This window comes from Pseudophryne corroboree, chromosome 11, assembly GCF_028390025.1.
Source record: "Pseudophryne corroboree isolate aPseCor3 chromosome 11, aPseCor3.hap2, whole genome shotgun sequence".
In the NCBI taxonomy this organism is placed as follows: Eukaryota; Metazoa; Chordata; class Amphibia; order Anura; family Myobatrachidae; genus Pseudophryne; species Pseudophryne corroboree.
Genome location: NC_086454.1, coordinates 132,267,657 through 132,280,103, shown reverse-complemented (window position 1 = coordinate 132,280,103; position 12,447 = coordinate 132,267,657). Strand labels below are relative to the sequence as shown.

The 12,447-nt window shown below is 48.8% G+C and overlaps 1 protein-coding gene across 2 annotated transcripts in view; it reads right to left on the bottom strand.

Moving 5' to 3' along the window:
* The window catches only part of SCYL1 (SCY1 like pseudokinase 1), a 179,565-nt gene that overhangs the window by 23,739 nt on the left and 143,379 nt on the right, over positions 1-12,447 (bottom strand). The gene's annotated exons all lie outside the window — the stretch shown is intronic.

Genomic DNA, 12,447 nt, shown 5'->3' with positions numbered 1-12,447 from the left:
CTCGCCGGGGCTAGTCTGGAGCAATGAGGATCGCCTGAACTCTTGTTCTATTTATTAGTTTGGAATCCTTGGGATGAGTGGAAGTGGAGGGAACACACACACTGACTGGAACACTCACGGAGTTACCAGGGCGTCCACCACCACGGTTTGTGGGTCTCGTGAACTGGAACAGTATTTCCGAAGCTTCTTGTTGAGAAGAGAGACCATCATGTCTATTTGAGGTAAACCCCATCAACAAGTTACCTCTGCGAATACCTCCGGATGGAGGCCCCATTCTCCTGGATGGAGTTCGTGTCTGCTGAGGAAGTCCGCTTCCCAGTTGTCCACTGCCGGAATGAAGATCGCCGACAACGCCACCACATGTCTTTCTGCCCAGAGGAGGATTCTTGTTACCACTGACATCGCAGCTCTGCTCTTCGTTCCACCCTGCCTGTTTATGTAGGACACCGCTGTGACGATGTCCGACTGAACCTGAATGGCTTGATTTTGCAGAAGATGTGCCACCCATAGAAGGCCGTTGTAAATGGCCCGCAGTTCCAGAACGTTTATTGGAAGGAGAGATTCCTGACTGGACCACCTTCCTTGGAAGTTTTCCCCTTGGGTGACTGCTCCCCAACCTCTGAGACTTGCATCCGTGGTTAAAAGAATCCAATTCTGAATTCCGAACCTGTGGCCCTCGAGTAGGCGAGAAGTTTGGAGCCATCAGAGGAGCGAAATTCTGGTTTTCAACGACAGGCGTATCCGTTGGTGCATGTGAAGATGTGATCCTGACCACTTTTCCAGGAGATCCAGCTGGAAGAACCGTGCATGGAATTTTCCATACTCTAGAGCAGGCATGTCCAAACTGCGGCTCTCCAGCGGTTGAGAAACTACACATCCCAGCATGCCCTGACACAGCTTTAGCATTCTTAGACGGCAAAACTGTGTCAGGGCATGCTGGAATATGTAGTTTCACAACCGCTGGAGGGCCGCAGTTTGGACATGCCTGCTCTAGAGCCTCGTAGGAAGCTACCATCTTCCCCAGAAGGCAAATGCACTGATGAACCGACACCTGGGCCGGCTTCAAGACATCCCGGACCATTGTTTGGATCATCAACGCTTTCTCCATTGGTAGAAACACCCTCTGCAGTTCCGTGTCGAGTATCATCCCCAGGAAGGGCAGTCTCCTTGTCGGTTCTAAATGTGGCTTTGGAAGGTTCAGGATCCACCCATGATCCTGGAGTAGTTGAATTGAGAGAGCAATACTCTGCAACAGCTTCTCCCTGGAAGATGCCTTTATCAGCAGATCATCCAGATATGGAATTATGGGGGTAATTCTGAGTTGATCGCAGCAGCAACTTTGTTAGCAAGTGGGCAAAACCATGTGACTGCTTGGGGGGCAGATATAACATGTGCAGAGATAGTTAGATTTGGGTGGGTTATTTCGTTTCTGTGCAGGGTAAATACTGGCTGCTTTATTTTTACACTGCAATTTAGATTTCAGTTTGAACACACCACACCCAAATCTAACTCTCTCTGCACATGTTATATCTGCCTCCCCTGCAGTGCACATGGTTTTGCCCACTTGCTAACAAACTTGCTGCTGCGATCAACTCAGAATTACCCCCTATGTTCACTCCCTGCTTGCGGAGGAGGAACATCATCTCTGCCATGACCTTGGTAAACACCCTCTGTGCAGTGGAGAGTCCAAATGGCAATGTCTGGAATTGATAGTGACAGTCCTGAGGTGCAAACCTTAGATAGTCCTGGTGAGGCAGCCAGATCAGAATGTGAAGGTACGCATCCTTGATATCCAGGGATACCAGGAATTCCCCCTCCTCCAGACCTGAAACCACCGCTCTCAGAGACTCCATCTTGAACTTGAATACTTGTACGTATGGGTTCAAGGACTTTAGGTTCAATATTGGCCTCACCGAACCGTCCGGTTTCGGTACCACAACCAGGTTTGAGTAATAACTGGAACTGGAACAATGACATTTGTTTGTACCAATTTTTTAATGGCTTCCTGCAGGATTGTACTTTCGAAAACTGGGTAAAAAATAGGATTTTCATTACCTACCGGTAAATCCCTTTCTCATAGTCCGTAGAGGATGCTGGGGTCCATTTTAGTACCATGGGGTATAGACGGTTTCGCAGGAGCCTTCGGCACTTTAAGACTTTTCAACAGTGTGAACTGGCTCCTCCCTCTATGCCCCTCCTCCAGACCTCAGTATAGGAACTGTGCCCGGACAACTTAGAGAGAAGAATTTACATTAAACTAGTGGCGAGATTCACACCAGCTCACACCATACAAAACATGTCGCCTAACATGGCTTTCAACATAACCCATTCTAACGTGCAAGCATAATGCAACAGCAACAGCTGCAAAAATCTTAGAACCTGAGAACCTGTGTAAAAAGATAAAATGTAATTCTGCAGGAAAAATGAGCACTGGGCGGGCCCAGCATCCTCTACGGACTACGAGAAAAGTATTTACCGGTAGGTAATTAAAATCCTATTTTCTCGTACGTCCTAGAGGATGCTGGGGTCCATTTTAGTACCATGGGGATGTACCAAAGCTCCCAGTACGGGCGGGAAAGTGCTAATGTTCCTGCAGAACTGACTGACCAAACTGAAGGTCGTCAGCAGCCAAGGTGTCAAACCTGTAAAACTTAGCAAACGTGTTTGCCCATGACCAAGTAGCTGCTCGACAAATTTGCAACGCCGAGACACCCCGGGCAGCCACCCAGGAAGAACCCACTTTCCATGTAGAGTGGGCCTTTACCGAACTCGGTAACGGCAATCCTACCTTGGAATAAGCGTGCTGAATGGTACCTCTGATCCAGCGCGCAATAGTCTGCTTAGAAGCAGGACCCCCAATCTTGTTGGGGTCATAGAGGACAAAGATTCTGTTTTCCTTATCCGAGCCGTTCTTGCAACGTAAGTCCTCAACGCTCTGACGACATCCAAGGACTTTGAAACGGCTGAGGTGTCAGAAGCCACTGGCACCACCACAGGTTGGTTGATATGGAAATAAGACACAACCTTTTGAAGAAAATGCGGAGGTGTCCGCAGTTCAGCTCTATCTTCATGAAAAATCAAATAAGGACTCTTGTGTGACAGAGCCCCTAATTCAGACACTCGTCTGCCTGAGGCCAAGGCCAACAGCATGACCACTTTCCAAGTGAGAAACTTCAACTCTACCTATTGTAGATGCTCAAACCAGTCCGATTTAAGGAACTGCAACACCACATTAAGATCCCATGGCACCAGGATGAGGCACAAAGGTAGGATGGATGCACAGAACCCCCTTCACGAATGTCTGGACCTCAGGAAGGGAAGCCAACTGTTTCTGAAAGAAAATGGACAAGGCCGAAATTTGGACCTTGATAGACCCTAATCTCAAGCCAGCATACACACCCGCCTGTAGAAATAGGAGAAGACGTCCTAATTTAAACTCCACCGCAGGAGACTTCTTGGATTCACACCAAGATACATATTTTCTCCAAATACTATGGTAATGCTTGGACGTTACCCCTTTCCTGGCCAGAATAAGTGTGGGAATGACTTCATTGGGAATACCCTTACGGTCTAGGATCTGGCGCTCAACAGCCATGCTGTCAAACGCAGCCGCGGTATGTCTTCATAAACAAACAGCCCCTGCTGAAGCAGGTCCACCCGAAGAGGAAGAGGCTGAGGATCTTCCAGTAATAACTCCTGAAGATCTGGATACCAAGCCCTCCTTGGCCAGTCTGGAGCAATGAAAATTGCTCGAACCCTTGTTCTTCTGATGATCTTGAGAACTTTTGGTATTAGTGGAAGTGGAGGGATCTTGATAAAGGTCACATGACCGAAACGCGTTGATACTGCCATCAGGAGTGTGAGTAGCCAACATCATTTTTTCATCTGTGAAAGTTTTTATCTCTGTATACACTTTTTTTTTTGCTTTTGGACATTTTTTCTATGTGGATGGTTTTTATATTATGGACTTTTTAACTGTTCTGTACCAATAAATTTGTTTTTATGGAAAAAACCTGTGGATACATGCCATTTGGGTGGATATAAGCTGGAGAAAAAGACACTTCACTGAGCGCCTAGAAAAGATACCTTGATAGGAGCAGTATTCCATTTCAGAGTGTGAGTCAGTACATCTGGTTGGAGAAAGGACCGACGAATCATAACTCCTGAAAGATACCTTTATGGGAGTCATCTTACGTCGTGCATTGTGAGTTTGGGTACGCAGTGCGCTATACCCCAAAGATACCTAGATGTGTTTACAGCTTGCATCCTCTGTGTGAGTTTTAGGGTACGCTCCCAATCAGACTATCCTTCACCTAAACATTTCACTTCTACTTCCACATTCTTTGGTGAATTGAACACTGGATGATTGAAAAGAGAGGATAAAGATACCTTTATGAGCACATATTAACCTCATTTTGTGTGAGTCTTGGTACGCTGGAGTTAAATCTCGATATAGAGACAACTGATATACAGACTATTTACAAATAAGAAAGAACTACACATTGGTGGTTGTTATTTCTGTTTTTATTTTCACATTCTGGAGTCAACGTAATGGAGATTAGCTGTCAGAAGATCTGCAAGAAGAAGTCACCAACGTCCAAGGAAGAAAATAAAGGGACGTATATTTTTATGTTGCGCTGAGTGTGTAGAAAGGGCTTAAAATTCTTGTATTGGAACAGATACACCGACTGAAACACCCACTGGGTCACCAGTGCATCCACTGCTATTGCTTGTGGGTCTTTCGACCTGGAACAATATTTCTGAAGCTTCCTGTTGAGACGTGATGCCATCATATCTACGTGAGGAACGCCCCAACGATCTGCTACCTCTGCAAAGACTTCTGGGTGGAGGCCCCATTCTCCTGGATGGAGATCGTGTCTGCTGAGGAAGTCTGCTTCCCAGTTGTCCACTCCCGGAATGAAAATTGCTGACAGAGCTTTTGCATGTCTTTCTGCCCAGAGGAGTATCTTTGTCACCTCTGCCATTGCCGCTCTGCTTTTTGTTCCGCCCTGGCAGTTTATGTAAGCTACTGCCGTTACATTGTCTGACTGGATCTGTATGGGACGACCTTGAAGAAGGTGTGCCGCTTGATGAAGGCTGTTGTACACAGCTCTCAATTCCAGAATGTTTGTGTGAAGGAGTACTTCTTGACTTGACCATTGTCCTTGGAAGCTTTCCCCTTGCTTGACTGCTCCCCAAACTCGGAGGCTTGCATCTGTGGTCACCAGGATCCAAGTCTAAAACCCGAACCTGCGTCCCTCCAGGAGGTGAGAACTTTGAAGCCACCACAAGAGTGAAATTCTGGCTTTTGTTGACAGGATTATCCTCCGGTGCATGTGTAGGTGCGATCCGGACCACTTGTCCAGTAGGTCCCATTTAGGAAAGCCAATCCCGGGATCGGGATCGGCGGGATCCCGGGATTTGGGCCCAAAAATGCCGGGATTTGAATCCCGGGATTGGAGCTTCCAATCCCGGGATTCAAGGGATTACAGTGCGCATGTGCGGGAGGGTGGGTGTAAGTAATGACACTTACTATTAGGCGGGCGGCCGCGGCAGCCATGGACAAGCTGAACGCGGCAGAACTTCAAATGTAGCGCCGGCCGCCAGCCAATCAGAGCTGGCGGCTCGGCAGCCAATCAGGGAAGCTGCCGCAGCAGAGGCAGCCAATCAGGAGCCACTGCTGCGACCGCTTCCCTGATTGGCTGCCGGTCCGCCAGCTCTGGTTGGCTGGCGGCCGGCGCTTCATTTGAAATGCTCCCGCATTCAGTGAGTTCATGGCTGCCGCGGCCGCCCGCCTAATAGTAAGTGTCATTACTTACACCCACCCTCCCTCTCGCGCCGCTACCAACCCTTCCGCGCCGCTACCTACATCCTCCCTCCCGCACCACTACCTACACCCACCCTCCCGCACTGCTACCTACCCCCTCCCTACCTCCCGCACCGCTACCTACACCCTCCCTACCTCCCGCACCACTACCTACACCCTCCCTACCTCCCGCACCACTACCTACACCCTCCCTCCAGCGCTGCTCCCTACAACCTTCACTGGTCCCTACTGCAATCCCGGGATTGACCGTTTTTCAATCCCGAATCCCGGGATTGAAAAAACGGCCCGGGATTGGCCTCCCTAGTCCCATTGGAACACCCTGGCATGGAATCGGCCAAATTGTAGAGCCTCGTAGGCCGCTACCATCTTCCCCAGCAGGCGGATGCACTGATGAATCGATACGCGTACTGGTTTTAAAACTTGTTTGACCATCCTCTGGATCTCCAGAGCCTTTTCCACCAGGAGGAATACATTCTGTGCTTCCGTGTTCAATATCATTCCCAGAAATGATAACCTCATTGCAAATTCCAATTGTGATTTTGGAAGGTTTATGATCCAACCGTGCTATTGAAGCACCGTCAGGAAAAGTGCAATGTTCTGTACTAGTTTCTCCCTGGATCTCGCTTTTATAAGGAGATCATCCAAGTATGGGATGACTTTGACTCCTTTCTTGCGAAGAAGAACCATTATCTCCGCCATCACCTCGGTGAATATTCTCGGAGCTGTGGAGAGTCTGAAAGGCAATGTTTGGTACTGGTAGTGGCAGTCTGATGCGACGGGTAGATGGGAACATGTAAATAAGCATCTTTGATGTCCATCGATACCAGAACTTTTCCTCCAAGCTGGAGATCACCGCTCTCAGGGATTCCATCTTGAATTTGAACCTTTTCAAATAAAGGTTCAGAGTCTTTAGGTTTAAAATCGGTATGAACGAGCCATCCGGTTTCGGCACTACAAACAGGCTTGAATAAAACCCTTTTTCCTGTTGTGACATAGGAACTAAGGAAATTACGTTGCCTTGACATAATTTCTGTATTGCGTTCAGCACTTTTGCTCTGTCCTGAACAGAAGCTGGTAAGGCTGATTTGAAAAACTGGCATGGGGGAAGGCCCTAAAATTCCAATTTGTACCCTTGGGATACTATCTGCAATACCCAAGGATCCAGATCTGAGTGAACCCAGACCTGGCTGAAAGACAGTAGACGTGCCCCCACCCGATCGTACTCCCGCAGGAGAGCCCCAGCGTCATGCTGAGGTTTTAGCAGAAGTAGCTGTTGACTTCTGCTCCTGCGAGTCTGATGGTGTTGTAGATTTTTTACCTCTTCCTCACCCTCTTCCTGCGAAGAAGGGGGTACCCTTTGCCTTTTTGGGCCGAAAGGATTGCATCGTATGAGAATGAAATCCTTTCCTAGGTGGAGCAGCTGCGGAAGGCAGAAATGCTGACTTGCCTGATGTAGTTGTTGAAATCATGGCATCCAGCATGTCTCTAAAGAGGGCTTCTCTATTGTAAGGAAGCGCCTCAATATTCTTTTTTGATTCTGCGTCAGCATTCCATTGGCAGATCCATAGCGCCCTGCGGGCTGAAATCGTCATAGCGGAGGATCTTGAACTCAGCAACCCAATATCCTTCATAGCTTCAACTAAGTAACCTGCAGCATCTTTGATATAGCCGAGAGTTAGGACTATTTCATCCCTGACAACTGTATGTTAACAAGCAAGTTGTCAGACCATTTTTCCACAGCGTTACCTACCCACGCACAAGCAATGGTGGGCCTGAGCACCGTTCCGTTAGCCGTATATATGGATTTCAGGGTTGTTTCTAACTTACGGTCAGCTGGATCTTTTAAAGAGGCTGAACCAGGGGCAGGCAAAACTATTTTCTTAAGACAGCCGAGAAACTGAGGTGTCTATCATTGGGGGGTGTCTCCCATTTGTGCCCGTCTTCCTCAGGGAAAGGGTACGCTACACGTATCCTTCTGGGAAGGGTAAATTTCTTCTCAGGGTTAGCCCAGGATTCTTCAAGGAACGCATTCAAATCCTTTGAAGGAGGAAAAGTCACAACCTGCTTTTTATTTAATTTAAAATAATCCTTTTCCTCTGGGACCAGTGTTGTTTCAGGAAACTCCAACACTTCCTTTATAGCAACTATCATACATTGTATGCTTTTGGCTAATTTGGGGTCTACCCCTCTCAAATCCCCAGTGTCGTCGTCAGAGTCGGAATCTGTGTCTGTGTCCCCTTGCATTATCTGGGCCAGAAACCTTTTCTGGGAACTGGATGGGACCAGAGTGGATGATATGGAGGGGTCAGTAAACAGTGCATTCTCCACAGACTTTCTCCAATATTTAGTCTGTTGTTCAGACTCAGAGAATTTCTTTGCAAGCATTGACATATTCTTTTGCAACATTCTCACCCACTCTGGCTCCTTCTGAGAGGGAAGGGCCACCACATTACCCTCTTGTGCATCTAAAATGGGTTCTTCCTGGGAAGAACCCTCCCCAATGTCTGACATGTTACACACTTGTGTACACACACACACACACACACACACACACACACACACACACACACACACACACCCCTATCAAACAGGGGAGCTATTGGGGACAGACCCACACTAAAGTCTGTCAGAGAGACACAGAGGGATTTGCCAGTCGACACACTGCGCCTAATTGTGAATTGTGGAAATATTACCCACTTACAGTGCATATACCAATAATAGGCCCACAGACCTAATTATAATGAACACTCTCTGCCCTTTCTATAACACCCTGTACTTGTATCAGCTTCGTCATGAGGAGAAACAGCGTTCAGGAACTTCACACTGGAGTTTCTGCAGGAGAAAATGGCACCCAGTGAGTGTTCTGGCAAGTCTGAGGAGAAGCCCCGCCCTTCAGCCTCAGCAATGTAATATTTATACTGGCAGGGGATGGCACATCAGCGGCTGTACATGTATGTACCCTTTTTGCCAGTGAGAGTAAGGTTTTAAAACATGCCCTCAGAGCGCGCGCGCCCCCCCCCCCCCCCCCCCACGCGCTATGCACCCTTGTGCTGAGAGACATGGCGCGCAGCTTATCGCCGCTGCGCGTGTACCTGTATGCTGCCAACGATGACTGGAGGATCCCTTCTTTGCAGAACTCCGGTAATATACTCACCAGCGTTCTGACTTCTGGCTCTGTTAGGGGGTGGCGGCAGTACTGTGGGAGTGAACGCTGGCCAGGCTTGGGCTGTGTTCAGTACCCTTCAGGAGCTAATGGTGTCCTGTCAGCGGAAGCAGAACCATTAACTAATTGAGAAGTTGGTTCCTACTTCCCCACCTAAGTCCCACAAAGCAGGGAAGCTGTTGCCAGCAGCTTCCCTGTAAAATAAAAAACCTAAAAAAGTATTCCACTAGTGTGCATCCAGTCTCCTGGGCACATTTTCTAAACTGAGGTCTGGAGGAGGGGCAAAGGGAGGAGCCAGTTCACACTGTTGAAAAGCCTTAAAGTGCCGAAGGCTCCTGCGGAACCGTCTATACCCCATGGTACTAAAATGGACCCCAGCATCCTCTAGGACGTAAGAGAAATATCTTTTACCCAGGGGTCTAGGCACGATGCCGTCCAGACATGACTGAAATCTTTTAGTCTCGCTCCCACCTGCCCGATTTCCAGGCTCCCCCCGTCCACCGTCATGCTGAAGACTTGGAGGAAGCAGAACCTGGTTTCTGTTCCTGGGAACCGGTTGGTGCAGGTTTTCTGGACTTTCCCCGACCTCCTCTAAAGAAGGTGGGGGGTCTCTTGGATTTTTTAAATTTTGCGTCCGAAAGGACTGCAGCGTAGACGTAGGATAAGATTTCCGAGCCGGTGCAGCTGCGGAGGGAAGAAAGGTTGACTTACCTGCAGTTGCCGTGGATATCCACGCATCCAGTGCTTCCCCAAACAGGACCTGACCTGTGAAGGGTAGATTCTCCACGCTCTTCTTGGATTCCGCATCCGCAGTCCATTGGCATAGCCAGAGTCCTCTACGTGCCGAGACTGCCATGGAAGTAGCCCTTGCATTAAGCAGGCCGATGTCCTTCAAGGCTTCCACCATGAAACCTGCCGAATCCTGGATGTGACGTAAAAACAAGTCAACGTCACTCCTATCCATAGTATCTAATTCCTCTAGTAATGTGCCTGACCACTTTACTATGGCTTTAGAAATCCACGCACAAGCAATAGTGTGCCTTAAGGACACGCCTGTAGCAGTGTATAGTGATTTGAGCATAGTCTCAATCTTACGGTCAGCTGGCTCCTTTAAGGCGACAGGTAAAACCACCTTTTTTGACAATCTAGATACAGAAGCGTCTACTATAGGTGGGTTTTCACACTTTTTCCTGTCCTCTTCAGGGAAAGGAAAAGCAATGAGAATTCTTTTAGGGATTTGGAATTTTTTCTCTGGGTTTTCCCAGGATTTTCCAAACAAGGAGTTTAACTCCTTAGGAGCAGGGAAGGTAAGTGAGGATGTCTTATTTACAGTAAAATAAGTCTCCTCTTCCTGCTCAGGTATCTTCTCAGTAATGTGCAGAACATCCCTAATGGCTTCAATCATTAGTTGCACCCCTTCAGCAAGGGAGGCACCCCCCCCCCCCCTTCCTGCATATCCCCATCACCGTCCCCTGTAACAGAGTAGGTATCAGTGTCAGCTTGCATTATCTGGGCAAGCGTACGTTTTTGCGGGCATGTAGGTGGGGTTTTTGAAGTAGTGGGGACAGAGTACTGCAAACCCTCCACAGTCTTCCTCAAAAACTGGGTCTCTTTCTCAGTATGTGGCATCCTAGTTGAAATCTGGGATATCACGCTCCTTAAAGAATCCACCCATGCGGGTTCGAATTCGGGAGGCTGAGAAAGCATATTGCAATCCTGAGTACATGGAATAGACTCCTCTGGAGAAGATAAACACTGTGCAACGCAGGACACAGAGTCCTTAGACATGGTAATGTGGGATATACACTTACACACACCGTTTCTCCCAGAGTACCTTCAGAGAGTCTCAGAATATAAGGAGCCAGCCACACAGCGCCCTGTGGGCAATTATTATGATAAAAGCCAAGCGCTTAAAAAACTGGGTGTAGTATGGCTGACCGGCGGTCAGGAGACCGCCGGTCAGCTTACCGACGCCGGGATCCCGGCAGCATACTGATCCCGGCGGGGAGGGGCGAGTGCAGCAAGCCCGCTGCGGGCTCGCCACGCTGCGGGCTCGGTGGCGACATACGGTCGCCACGGGCTCTATTCCCACCCTATGGGTGTTGTGGACACCCACGAGTGGAAAGTCCCTGTTGGTCGGCATGCCGACCATCAGGTTAGTGAGGGGTCGGGATGCTGGAGGAGGTCATGTGACAGTCGGTCTCCCGACTGCCGGTCACATGAATATCACCCTTACAAACTACCCTTAATAGGGTAGTCAGTGCGGTTATAGCCCCCCCCCCTTTTCTATAACACCCTGGTACCGTGAGGTATTGCAGGAGTTATGAGGAGGGCAGCGCTCCCTGTCAGCGTCCTGTCTGTATAATCTGCAGGGAGAAAATGGCGCTGGTGAGTGCTGGATACTCTCTGAGAGGAATGCGGGATTCGCCCCTGTTAACTCTATGACCAGTGTAGGGTTAATCCGCTGGCTCAGGGCGCCTCTCCAGCGTCTACATGCTGTGATGTTACTGAGCCTTCCCGGAGCGCAGCCCTGGAGAGCTGCGCTCCAACCTTTGTGCCGCCATACCCGCCGGCGACCTGCTAACCAGGACGCCGGCGCTGTACTCACCACTCTTCTATCTTCTGGCTCTGTTAGAGGGTGGCGGCCGTGCTGCGGGAGTGAGCGGTCGCCTCGTGGGCTTGCGATCATCACCCTCAGGAGCTCAGTGTCCTGTCAGCGGAGATAGAGAACCATTAACTCTCCATTAAGTTGGTTCCTACTCCCGCCCCCTAAGTCCCACGAAGCAGGGAGGCCTGTTGCCAGCAGCCTTCCTGTAAAATATCAAAAACTAAAAAAAGAAAACTAAGAAAACTCGTAAGAGCTCCCCTAGCTGTGGCCGGCTCCTCCGGGCACATTTTCTAAACTGAGTCTGGTAGGAGGGGCCAGCCCACACTATTAAACTCTTAAAGTGCCAGTGGCTCCTAGTGGACAAGTCTGTACCCCATGGTACTAAATGGACCCCAGCATCCTCTAGGACGTAAGAGAAATAATTTTTCAATTTTTTTTTTAAAATGAACATAGGCTAAACATCAATTGGTAAGATTAGACCATCACAAACTTACATTTCTGCAGCTTCCTGGTGCGTCCTAGTGTACACAGGGGATGCAAGGGCAGCTTCTATTACATGACAGCAGGGAGAGTGCATCTGGGCTGCTCGATCAGCAGCACGGCAGGCACTGGGGGAGGGAACTAGGAAGTAGACGGGGCGACTCTGCCCGATTGACCCATTCCTTATTTATATATCCTTAGCCTATTCTGTCACCATTATATTATTAGTGATATGATTTCGTGGAGTGTTTTTTTTGTTACTTGCTTAGATGTATCTGTATATGATCTTGCCTATACTCTGCACAGAGTACATTATACTGGAGAAAAAAAAAATTTGTGCGTGTCTTTCAGTTTTTAAATGGACTTAGT